Below are 12161 nucleotides of genomic sequence, written 5' to 3' on the forward strand. Positions count from 1 at the left end.
GTAATGTAAACATACAAAGCACAAAGGTACTGGAAGATGACTTTAAAAGAAGTCTGTGAATGGCAAGGACACGTGTATTGTGTATTATTTGTGGCATGTTTTAAAATAACTTTTTAAAAGAATGCTTCAACTACATACATTTTTTTTATTTCAAAGGAAAGATTATAAAAGATAAAATTTTAGAAAGAAGTCCTTCAGATATTGAACAAGGAAAAATACTTTAAATTGATATAATAATTCTGTCTATAAATTCTAGAAACCAAAACCTTTGGCCAGAATAAACAAAAGTAACAGTTATTTCTGCGTTTGTGTGTCTGGCCAGAAGACTATGTTCAGGTAAAAGGACAGATGCTATTGTATAGTGTACATATCATTACAAAATTCCAGATAAAAACCCTGGGTCCAGTCTTGTTCTAAACTAACAATTTTGGATATTAACAACTTTGTGGAAAACAAATCATTTTTAACTTCATTTAATGTTACCATTATTCAAAACAAATAAAGAATGCCATACTTTAAAAAGATAAATTCAAAAAGACTTAAAAATAGTTGAGTAGAACGCAAACCATATTAGAAAATGCGGAGTGGGTGAATCAACTATGGCTGGAGATCTCTTCTCCCGCTCAGTGGCTGTGGGAAGAGGCTGCAGACCTTGCCGCCAGCAGCCCAGTGGTTAGCTCCCAGCCACCACCAGGGCTCCTCGAGTTGGGGACACGTCAATGAACAAAACAAACAAATAAAGATAGCCTGTCAAAACGGGACACACCCGCTTCCTTTTAAAATGAAATTACCTAGGAATCCTACAAGCAATATTCCATGGCCAAATCATTGCCCAGAATTTAGTCACCTGGCCAACAAAGTTTGAAGAACGTAATCTTTTAGCAAGAAGGGTGAACCAAGGAAAGAGTGAACAGATAGCTACAAAAAAACTCATAGACGAAGATACAGAGGTTCATTCTTTCTTTAACCACAGCATACTGCCTGTCTGAAACAAACAGCCATTGTTGTTGGTGCGTGTTGTGTTGTGTTGTGTTCTTCAATTGACCACAGGGGTAGTTCTACCCCGCCCTCTAGGGCTGCAATGAGTGCACATCGACTTGATGACTGAGTGAGATGAAAGTCTGCAAGCAGCTCTGTAGCATCGCGGCTTCTGCACTGGGCTGCGACCTCCAAAGTCGGCAGTTTGAAATGACCAACCACCCTGCAGGAGAAATACTGAGCTTTCTGCTCCAGGAAAGAGTTACAGTCTTGGACACCCACAGGGGCCATTCTACCCTGTCTCACATGGTCACTATGAATCTCAGTCTACTCAACAGCAGTGAGTGGAGTGAGAGAAAAGCAAGGGATGACTCAGTATTCAGAGATATTAATGCTTCACAAATTAATCGTTGGTGAAAATATAATGTGCTTAAGGATTAAATCAGGGGTCCTCAAACTACGGCCCGCAGGCCACCACATGCGGCCCACCGAGGACATTTATCTGGCCCGCCAGGTGTTTTTGCCACTGCTGCCTGTTCTGCTTAGCAGCTGATTTGTCCAGTGTGCATAGGAATTTGTTCATAGTTTTTTTCTAAACTATAGTCCGACCCTCAAACAATCTGAGGGACAGTGAACTGGTCTCCTGTTTAAAAAGTGTGAGGACCCCTGGATTAAATTATATTCCCTCAAAATATATTTTGGAATCCTAACCCTCATAAATGTTGAAAAAAACCTCCTTTGGAAAGCATTTTCTTTGTTATGTTAATAAGGTGATATGAGGGTAGGATGTGCCTTAAACCTAATCTCTTTTGAGATATAAATAGAACCGGCTCGGCACAGAAAGAAGCAAGCCCAACTGAGAGGAGACTCGATTTCATGTGGAGCCTGCCAAGGAATCTCAGAGAGCAGGGCTCGAGAAACCAAGGCAAAGACTGACCTCTGCTCTGAGAGCAGACAGAGCAGCTTTCCCGAGAGCCAACGGCCTAAATTCAGACTTCTAGCCTTCTAAACCCTGAGAAAGGAGCCCTGGTCATGCAGCGAGTTACGCAGAGATGCTCAGTGCAAGGCCAATGGGCACCAGCCATTCTGAGGGAGAAAACTGAGGCTGTCTGCTCCCGTAAGGATTTAGTCTCAGACACCTTAAAGAGCAGCTCTCCTCGGCCCTTATACGTCAAATGGGCTCGGTGGTAATGGATGGGTAAAATAAAAGAAATTAAACTTCTGTTCCTTGAAAACTTCTTACTGTGGTATTTCTTTACTATCAGCACTGGAAAACAAAGACACATGCCAATCAAAATTATCTCAGAACACACTGCCAACTCATAGCAACCCTAAAAGACAGCGGTTCTCAACCTGTGGGTCGTGACCCCTTTGGGGGTCGAACGACCCTTTCACAGGGGTCGCCTGATTCATAACAGTAGCAAAATTACAGTGTTGAAGTAGCAATGAAAATAATGTCATGGTTGGGGTCACCACCACATGAGGAACTGCATTAAAGGATCGTGGCATTAGGAAGGTTGAGAACCACTGCTCTAAGACAAGGTAGAACTGCCCCTGTGGGTTTCTGAGACGATAACTCTTCATGGGAGTAGAAAAGTCTCATCTTACACCATACAGGAGGATTATACTACAGAATCTTTCAAAGTTGCTGCAAAGTACACATGGAAGATAAAGTTCACAAGAGTAGACAAAGTGTCATAAAGAAAAGCCGTGTTACATCAAAACATACATGAAAGCTTTTATAAGTAATACAGTGCGGTGTTTAGCCCAGGAAGAGACAAATAGATCAATAAAATGAGACATATGTGAGAATCTACGCTAATTTGATTTATGAGAATAAAGATGCTTTTCCAATATGGGAGGAATGCTTGTATATTGTAGTAGATAAGTCAGAATGATTGGGATTTTTCCCAATTATTGTCAGGTTATAACTATAAGCTATAAGGAAAGAGAGCTTTAAAGTATTAATGAAAAGATATTAAATAATACCTGACAAAAATAAAGATACTGTTTAAGCTATTTCCATATTGCTTTGTGATTGGTGGCCTCACTTGAAATATTCTTCGCTTTTATTGGAGCATCGTCGGCTGTGTGCTCTGCCCTTCACCATCTTTTCGCAATAGGAGTAGGCCAAGCGGACGAGAGTCATGGTGTTTGATAACTGTTGTTTAATTCTCACTACACTATCACCATTAGTGTGACATAAATTGGGTCATTGAACGAAGGAATGACAGGAGCAGAGAGATAGGGGATTTAGTGCATACCTCTGCCTTGAAAGAAGTCCTGGGCAGTACAGCTATCGTGTTTGGCGGCCCCACTGAAAGGCCGGAGGCTCCAGCATACCCAGAGGTTAAAGCAATCTAACTTTAAGAACTCAGCCATTACAACTCCAGGGAGCACAGCTCCACTCTGACACACATGGTGTCACCGTAAGTCAGAACCGACTCGACAAAACAAAGAAGCTGCCCTCGAAGCAACGCATAAGGATGCTATATAAAATGTCCGAGGCTGTCAATCTTCACGGGCGGAGATAACTTCATCTTGCCAGACCGGTAGGTTTGAAACACCAGCCTCTCTTTCTGTTAGCAGTGTAGCATGTACCCAACAGCAGAAGGCAGAGAACTCTTCTGAATCCTCTTTGTTAAGGTGAGTGATTGTGGAGCGAACACCAAGAAAGAATGCCATTGAGGTAACAACATCAACAAGAAAAACTTCAAATTCAAAGTAATACTGAAGAAAAAGGAAACTTGTCCACAAACCTTGTGCATGTGAGAGATGCCTTTTGAATGTTCTTAGGAAATCTCAATTCGGTGGCCTGTGGTCAATTCAGACACTTAAATGGAGTTACCAGCCTCTACGAGCCACTATGTCACCTGGGCTGTAAGAGTCAGCCTGGCACAGGCCTGAAACGGAACGGCTGAGTGTGCAGTGAGGTCAGCAGCTATGTGCGGACACACACGCACACGCACACACACACGCACACCTCTGTCATGCTGTACTGTCTTTGGTGGCATTTGGAAACCAAACAAATGAAGGGACTAAGCTGAGCTCTTCACCTTTCGGTAGTAGAAGTTACATGAACATTTCTGCACATCAGTGAGAAGCACATATTATTTTATAATAAAATAAATAAGCAAAGCCCCAATGCCGTGATTTTATATAGTTAATGTATTATATTCTTTTAAAGAGTACACCTAGATAAATACATAGTCTCATCAAAATTGTGTTGAGAAAATATGCAAATTTTAATATATAATTGGAATGATGTTTATTTTTATTATTTTAATTTTTTTTCTACATTCTAATTTTAAATTATTTTCTACATTTATAATCAATGGTGGAATTCAAATAATTTAACAACTCATTCACTGCCTTAATGGCCATTTTAAGTATAAAAATATGTATGTATTGTGATAAGAGTTGTATGAGCCCTAATAAAATGATTTTAAAAATACTAAACGTACAAAAATATATATATCTATATATATATCAAAAGGTAGTTGATGATTTCATAAAGTTAGTACTTAAATAAGAACAATAAAAGGGGTTCACAAAACTAGATTAAGCTATAAGAGTTTTAAAATATTAATAAAAATATTAAATAATAGCTGACAAAAATAGATATGTCCATATTGTTTCATGATTGGTGTTCTCACTTGCAATATTCCTCGTGCTTATCCATGCATCATCAGCTGTGTGATTTATTCTTCACTATCTTTGCATGGTAGCAGTAGGTCCCCATTCCTGTAGAGGTAGGCCGATTAGACAGAAGCCATGATGTCTGATAGCTTAGAAACAGGTGACTTCTCTTCTCTGAACATATTCTGTTAATCTTTGGGGGGGGGCTCTCTGCCTCTGCTGAATTTACAGCAATTGTTTGGTTCTTTGAACACTCTCAGGAATTGTGTAATTCACTCATAAAACTCGTGGAAATGTCAGGCACAACACAAAGCTGAAATGAATGCCAGTGCATCACCTCTGAGTGTTGGGCGCTTCTCTTTACGTTACATATTTACTTACTGAAGTAACAGAGGCAAGGGAATAAAAATATAGTATTGCACCAAAAGTATAGTTTTGTGAAACGAATAAACAAATCTTACAAGTATAGTTCCATCCATTTTTTTAAACCTGTGGGTGGCCTGAGCATTACCACAGGTGCTTAGAATACACCGGTGCCCAGATGACTACTCTAAAAGAGAGTGTAACTTGGTGATTTCCATATTGGGCGGCTGCCCAGATGCCCACCTTAGAGAGGACTGACTACAAGTGCTATTCTGACTCAACAAAAAATGAGGTATTGGTTTTACTGAACTGGTGTGAACCGGCTGCATCCCACAGCTGCGTCTAATATTTCCTATTGAACACTTAGTTTCATACTTGAAAAGAGAAACTGTAATAAATAAAATTTGAGAGATCATATCTCTGTAGTTCCCAAGACAAATTATTAGACCTCCTACGCGTCCAGTACCAAACTCCAAACTCCCTGCCATCTGGTTGATTCTGACGCACATCAACCCTATAGGAGAGATAGAACTCTCTACCAACGGGTTTCAAAGACTGAAATCTTTACAGTAGTAGACAGCCTCGTCTTTCCCCTACGGAGCAGCCGGTAGTTTCAAACAGATGACCTGGTGTTTAGCAACTCAATGTGTAACTCACTCCACCACCAGATCTTCCTTCCTATGCATCCAGTAAGTTGTATAATTAGGAAATAGTTTTAATTTAGTAGCTGTCATATGTTGAGGATATGACATATGTGTATATTTAATCTCATACTGCAGGGTAAACCCTAAGAAGAACTGTACAAAATTTATGGTTATGAAGAAACTATAAAATATTTATCTGAATAAATGGAGAGACACACCATGTTTCTGCATGGAATAGTCAGTAATATAAAGATGCCAATTCTCTTCATATTAATGAGCAGTAATTAATTACTATTACCATGCCATTTTGATAGAAATTCCAAAGAGACTTTGCTTTTAAAAGGAAGAGACCAACCTTTGCATATGTAAGAATGGTTATTTGATAAAAGGAGGCATCTCAAATATGGGAGTAACCATGTGTTCAATGGATAAAATTGAGGATAGTAATTAGAAGTAAAGGAAAAATAAGAGTCCGACTTCAAGTCATACCTAAAGATATATATTTTGCATTTGGAAGGATGATCTCATTACTTAATAAATGGCAAAGTTAAACCTATAGTACATAGAAAAAAACAAGAAGATATTTTATAATCTTGTGATGAGGAAAACTTTCCTAAACTAGAAGTGAAATTCAAAAGACATGAAAGGAAACTGGCTGGTGTGATGAGGCAAAAAGGAAGCACTACTGTAGAGCAAATGGAACACTACCTCAGGAGAAAACGTATTTGCAATATGCATAACAGATAGGGTTATCGGAAAAAATACACAATCCAACTGATAAATGAGCAATCCCTATGTAAACAGGCACTCCATAAAATAGCTAATCTCCATCACTATCTATAGATAGTGTTTTTGTTAACTAACTCACTGCCATAGAGTCAATTCTAACTCATAGCTATGGGACAGAATAGTACAGCGCCTGTGGGTTTCCCAGACTGGAATTTTAAAAGATCATTTTCTTGGGGGCTCTTACAGCTCTTGTAACAATCCATATATCAATTGTCTCAAGCATATTTGTACATATGTTGCCATCATTCTTTTCTAGACATTTACTTTCTGTTGAGCCCTTGGTATCAGCTCCTTTCCCCTGCCCCCCCAACTTTGTGACCACCTGATAAATTATAAATTACTATTGTTTTCATATCTTACACCTACCGCTTTCTCCCTTCCCCCATGTTTCTGTTGCTCGTCCCTCTGGAGGGGTGTGTGTAGTTATATGTCAATCATTGGCTCGCCCCTTCCTTGTGACCCTTCTGTGAGGGAATGTCTAATTGTCTGCAGATGGGTTTGGGGGTCTCTCATCCAAACCCCCTCGTTCTCAACAATATTTTTGTTTTGTTTTGTTTTGGGTCTTCTGATGCCTGTTACCTGATCCTGTCGACACTTCATGATAACATAGGCTGGTGTGCTTCTTCCATGTGGGCTTTTGCTTCTCCGCTAAGTGGTCACTTGTTTAACTTCAAGTCTTTAAGACCCCACATGCTTTATCTTTTTATAGCCAGGCACCATCAGCTTTCTTCACTACATTAGCTTTTGCACCCATTTTGTCTTCAGCAATCATGTCAGGAAGGTGAGCATCACAGAATGCCAGGTTATTAGAGCAAAGTGTTCTTGCATTGTGGGAGTACTTGAGTAGAGGCTCAATGTCCATCTGCTACCTTAATACTTAACATATAAATATATGTACATAAATCTGTATCCATATTATTATATATAAATATATTTACATATGTATGTGACTGTATTTATACCTCTATAGATGTTTTTTGCCTCCAGGTTCTTTCCTCTATTTCCTTTTACCACTATCATTTTGACCTTCATTCAGCTCTCAGTAATTCCTCTCGGCTATACTGCACTAGATAAAGCCCCACCAGGCAATCTATGCCTTCCTCACCATTGATTTTAGATCACTTGTTGTTCCTTTGTCCCTGGGTTTGTTGGCTACCTCTTCCATTCCCCATCTCCCGCTCTCCCATGTCTCCCCAGCACTGTCAGTCCTGTTGTTCTCTTACGATTGTTTATCCTGCCTATCTTATATAGATAGCTATGGAAAGAAAAGAATGCCTATAACTAGTTCCAGCTCTGTATATTGACTCTTATGAATGTGTTCCAATCGAGTCTAATGAGGTGCCAAGCCATGCTCCTGAAGTCTATTTTGGGATTCCTTGGGGACTTCATTGTTTTGCTCCACTTGCTGCTCTGGTGCTCTCCCTTCATGTTTTGTCCTGCTGCGGGGGCTGGGGGTGGCGGTGGTGGTGGTGGTGGATGTGTCAGACAATTCCTGAACTGTGTCTCTCGTGCTGACTCCTTTAGCACTATGGGCCAGTTAGGGGACACCATGTTCTGTGGTGGGGCTGGTCCTCCAATCCTCTCTGTGCATTGACTACTCCAAGAAGAAATGCTGTCCTCAGGGCGTGGTGGGCCAGGCTTTGGGAGTCTCTTTCTCTCTCGCTCCTTCCCTCTTAGCTTGCTCCTGTATAGTCTAAGCAGCCACACCCCTCTCCCCAGGCTGTATCTTCAGTGCTGTAGAGTGACAATTTTTAAAGCACCTACTAAGTACCAGACATCATGCTTGGTATAGAGGTACAAAAATGCGTACTACCGTGACCTTGTCCTCAAGGACCTCCAAGACCACAGAGGAGAAAAGCCCCCTACCTACACAGTGGTAAGTTCCAGCAGACAGAGATATGTACACGTCTGGCTTTCAGATGAGAACACCTGACATAGTCTTGGGCACAGACAGAGGAGAGAAACCAGGAAAGGAGACTCAGGGGAAGAGATCATTGATAGAGAAGCTATATTATTAAAATGTGTTAAGGAAGAAAAGTAGATCACTTTAATTCAGTGTGGCCAAATGAGCCAGTCTCTGATTTGAATGAAGCCAAGGACTCTGTCCAGGAAGGTCTTCTCCTTGCAGAATAGCTGGCCTACAGAAGAGGAGGTGCTACACTGAATGAGGACTGCTCTTCAGCTCTCAGGTCAAGATTGCTTATACTAATTCACTACTTTGGGAAATTGTTTTCTGTATTTTAAAAAGTATGTCATGCTTTTTGTTGTCTACTTTACAAGTATATCTTTGAACCAAAACAGTACTGCTGTCTGCAAAATGTCACAACAGAGCATGTGGCTTGCACGTGTTCACTTAGTTCAAGAACTACTCAACTATCGTGAACACAGCCCACACACACTGGGACTCCCTGGTGCTATTAGGACAGGCTGTAGATATTCGCTGAACTAACTGCAGTTCCCAAGATTTTTTTTCTTCCTTGGTTAAGTCATGTTGAGTCACCAAAAGTAAGAGTCTGATGGGATCTTTGAGCACAACTGTACGGTTGAGCCAGACTTTTAACTTGGTCAATGCTTTCCACCTGAAACTCATGTGTTTGAAATAATAAACCATGTCCCATTGCTTCACCTTGAAAAGACAATGTTTCATGCCTGTTATCTAAAAATTCTTGGAATACAGACTCTACCCCACTCTTCTGGCCCCCCGTGTTTTGAGAAGTCACTAACAGCTCCTCTTTCAGGAAAAGATGACTTATATTCCCACAACAAAAATGAGAAACAGCATTTGTGTTCCCCTGTGGCCAATGCATGAGCCAGCCCTTCTTAGTGAAGGAAGATTGAGCAATTCAGGTGTAAACCAGCTGTCTGTTGAGGTCTCCAAACTTTTTTGATATTTAAACAATATTGGCTCGAACTAAGTCTCTGCCATTAGAAGCTTTTTGTCCTCACCAGGTGTCTTAAGTGTCCCAGGTTGTCATAAAAAAGTTATGAAAAAATGGATGTCTCACATTTCTGGGGGTTAGAAGTCCAAATCAGGGTGTTAGCTGTGTTGAATCCTCCTCCAATTTCTGGTGACCCCCATCAATCCTGCTCCTTGGCTCATAGATACATCTTCACATGGCACCTTCCCCTGGTGGAGCTCACTGCATCTATTCTTCCCTTGAATGGGATCAGAATCCTTAGTAGAACAGACATGTTAACCCATTGCCCAAAAGTAGAACATTTCCTACGAACCCTTCCATAGGCCAAAACGGCGTCAAGCCAAGAGGCGATTGCCATGCATTTATATGGAAGATTATCTAAGCTTTACCAGAGCCCCCATAGAGACCTCAGCTGACCTGGGTTACACCAGAGCCCCGAAATAACCTACCAAATCATACCAAACACCACATAAGGCCCAAAATAACACCAATAAGTAGTGTTTGCAGAGAGTTTAAAGCTGTGATTGTTTGCTGCTGAGCCGTTGAGTCCAGTGACTGGGGAGGAGCTGGGCTGCACCAGCCAGTGTAGCTCCTGGGTGTGCGGCCTCTTTAACAGGCCCCTGCAAGGCAAACACCAAACACGGGATTCGTTGGTAGCACTCTTTAGTAAAAGTGAAAATCCTCTTTGGATTTCTTCCATTTAACAAAAACAGGTACTAATGTAGGTCTTTTGTAAGAGCGAAGCAGTGTAAAGTGACAAAGCGAATGTTTGAAAAGCAGACAAGAGATACATATGAAGGAACTTCAAAAAGTTAATGGAAAAATAATGGATTTTTTTCCCCCACAAACTTTCTGAAGTGTCTTTGTATGTGGTATGCACCATTTTCCATTTCAACTTTTTTTTTAACATACGCAATTCAGAGACATGATTTATGTTCTGCTTATTGGGCAACCACCAGCAAGTGGGTTTTCTCAGTCAAAGGAGCATCATTGCCCCTACCTTCAAACGCCTGACAGCTAGAACTGGAAGCTCAAGGGCTTCCATAACCCTCATGATGTTTGTTGCAGTTCTACGGCGTCACAGTTGAGTATATCGGCTCACTTACTGCTGTACGTTGCCTTTAGGCTCGGCCATCATTTCCAAGTCAGAGGGTCAGAGTGAAGTACAAGAAGACTCAGCGCTGGTGCCATCTGACGCCCTGCGAGCTTCTGAAGAACTAGAATCACAACTTCTTCGAGTTGGAAAGACGTCTAAGGGCCCTGTCCAAACCCCAGCCAGAATTCCTGCTCTGTACACTACTCCATTGGCATAGCTTCTATTCTGACATTTCCAGTGGTTAGGAACTGGCTCTTTTGCAAGGCAATTTTTGGTATCAGATCTCAGATGTTATCTGAACTTGTCTTGTTTTTCTTCCCTTAGGATTAGCTGCCTACAGCTACCAAAAAGAGAGACTGAAGACCTTTTCTGTACAGCATCCTTCAGAACACTTGCCCTCAGGGGTCTCATCTACCCTAAATCCTGTCATGGCTCTATTTTCTTCAGATGCCCCCGATCGGGCCCAGCCTCCTCGTTCCTGCCTCCTTCCTCAAGAAGCAGAGCAGTCCTCCCCGAGCCAAGGCAGCAAAGCAATGATGAATGCATCATCTGACTAATGAAGAATAATTAGAACACTTACGTTCCCGTCTATTTTTCCACTATTGCCGTGATTACCATCATGTGAACTTTTTTAGCAGCCTTCAAAAGAACGATTATTTAACTTCTGGTGATGAGTTTGGTGAAGGTTTACAGAGCAAATTGGCATTCCAGCCAACAACTCGCACATGTTTAATTATATGATGCTGATGGATGATGGTCCCCACCATATACCAGCCCCCGCCCCACTGCCTCCCTGTGCTTACTCTTTCCATCCACCCTTCTCTCCTAGCCCTGCTCAGATTCATCCCTGGACAAATGCCACCTTTCTAAAATCTCATATGCCTGATTGTTCTCAGGGGCTCGAACTTCCCTGGTGTCATGTTTCACCTGACAGGCCTGTCATTTGTTGGGCCAAGAGTTGGCCCCCAGGGTAGGGTCCAGTTCCAGGCCATTTTTTTCCCACACTCCAATCAGGACCTTTTCTTATGGTCCCTTTCCGAGCTCTCAGTTGTGATTGTTGGACACCACCTCGCTCTTCCAGTCCCAGAGTTGTGAGAGATGAGGGATTCGTGGACCATTAGTCCTTTGGTCTCATTGTTTCCCCAGGTGGCCTTAATTTTCTCCCTTTTTCTTTGCTTCTGACAGAGAGAGGACAATAGGTACCCTTGATAGCTGATCTCCAGTTTTTTCACCAAAGTAGTGTGGAGAAGATTGGTTGGGGGGACTAAGTGATACCCATTGCCTTTGTTATCTCTCGAGACTCTGGTCCTGAGGGACCCCCTCCCTCCCTCCAAGTGTTTTGAGACAGAAGTTTGCATAACTTTACCCACTCTATGCATCTTCAGCACCCATATATACACATATGTAGAGATATCTTCTGTAGACCAATGCATTTTCACAGGAGTGTGGTCTCATTCACCTTCCTGTGTCTGTTCCGCTTTAGAGTCTATCTACGTATTTCTATTACTGTTACTGCGGTATTATACATTCTGTACAACAGCATTTACTTTCACTGTTAGCGGGCATTTCATAATCTTGGTGCTGATTAAAAGCTTGTAGTCACTTATAATCCTCTGATTCGGCCTGCCTCTCCCCACCCCACGAAATAGATATTCCTCAAGCTGCATGTGTCTTCAAGTGTGTGTTAATGGAGCAATGTGATCATGGGTGGGTGATTAGCCTCCCATTAGCCTC

At 41.6% G+C, this 12161-nt stretch overlaps 1 long non-coding RNA gene across 1 annotated transcript in view; it reads right to left on the reverse strand.

Moving 5' to 3' along the window:
• The window catches only part of LOC142453547 (uncharacterized), a 143153-nt gene that overhangs the window by 108362 nt on the left and 22630 nt on the right, over positions 1-12161 (reverse strand). The window lies entirely within an intron of this gene.

The sequence above is a fragment of the Tenrec ecaudatus genome, chromosome 7, assembly GCF_050624435.1.
Source record: "Tenrec ecaudatus isolate mTenEca1 chromosome 7, mTenEca1.hap1, whole genome shotgun sequence".
In the NCBI taxonomy this organism is placed as follows: domain Eukaryota; kingdom Metazoa; phylum Chordata; class Mammalia; order Afrosoricida; family Tenrecidae; genus Tenrec; species Tenrec ecaudatus.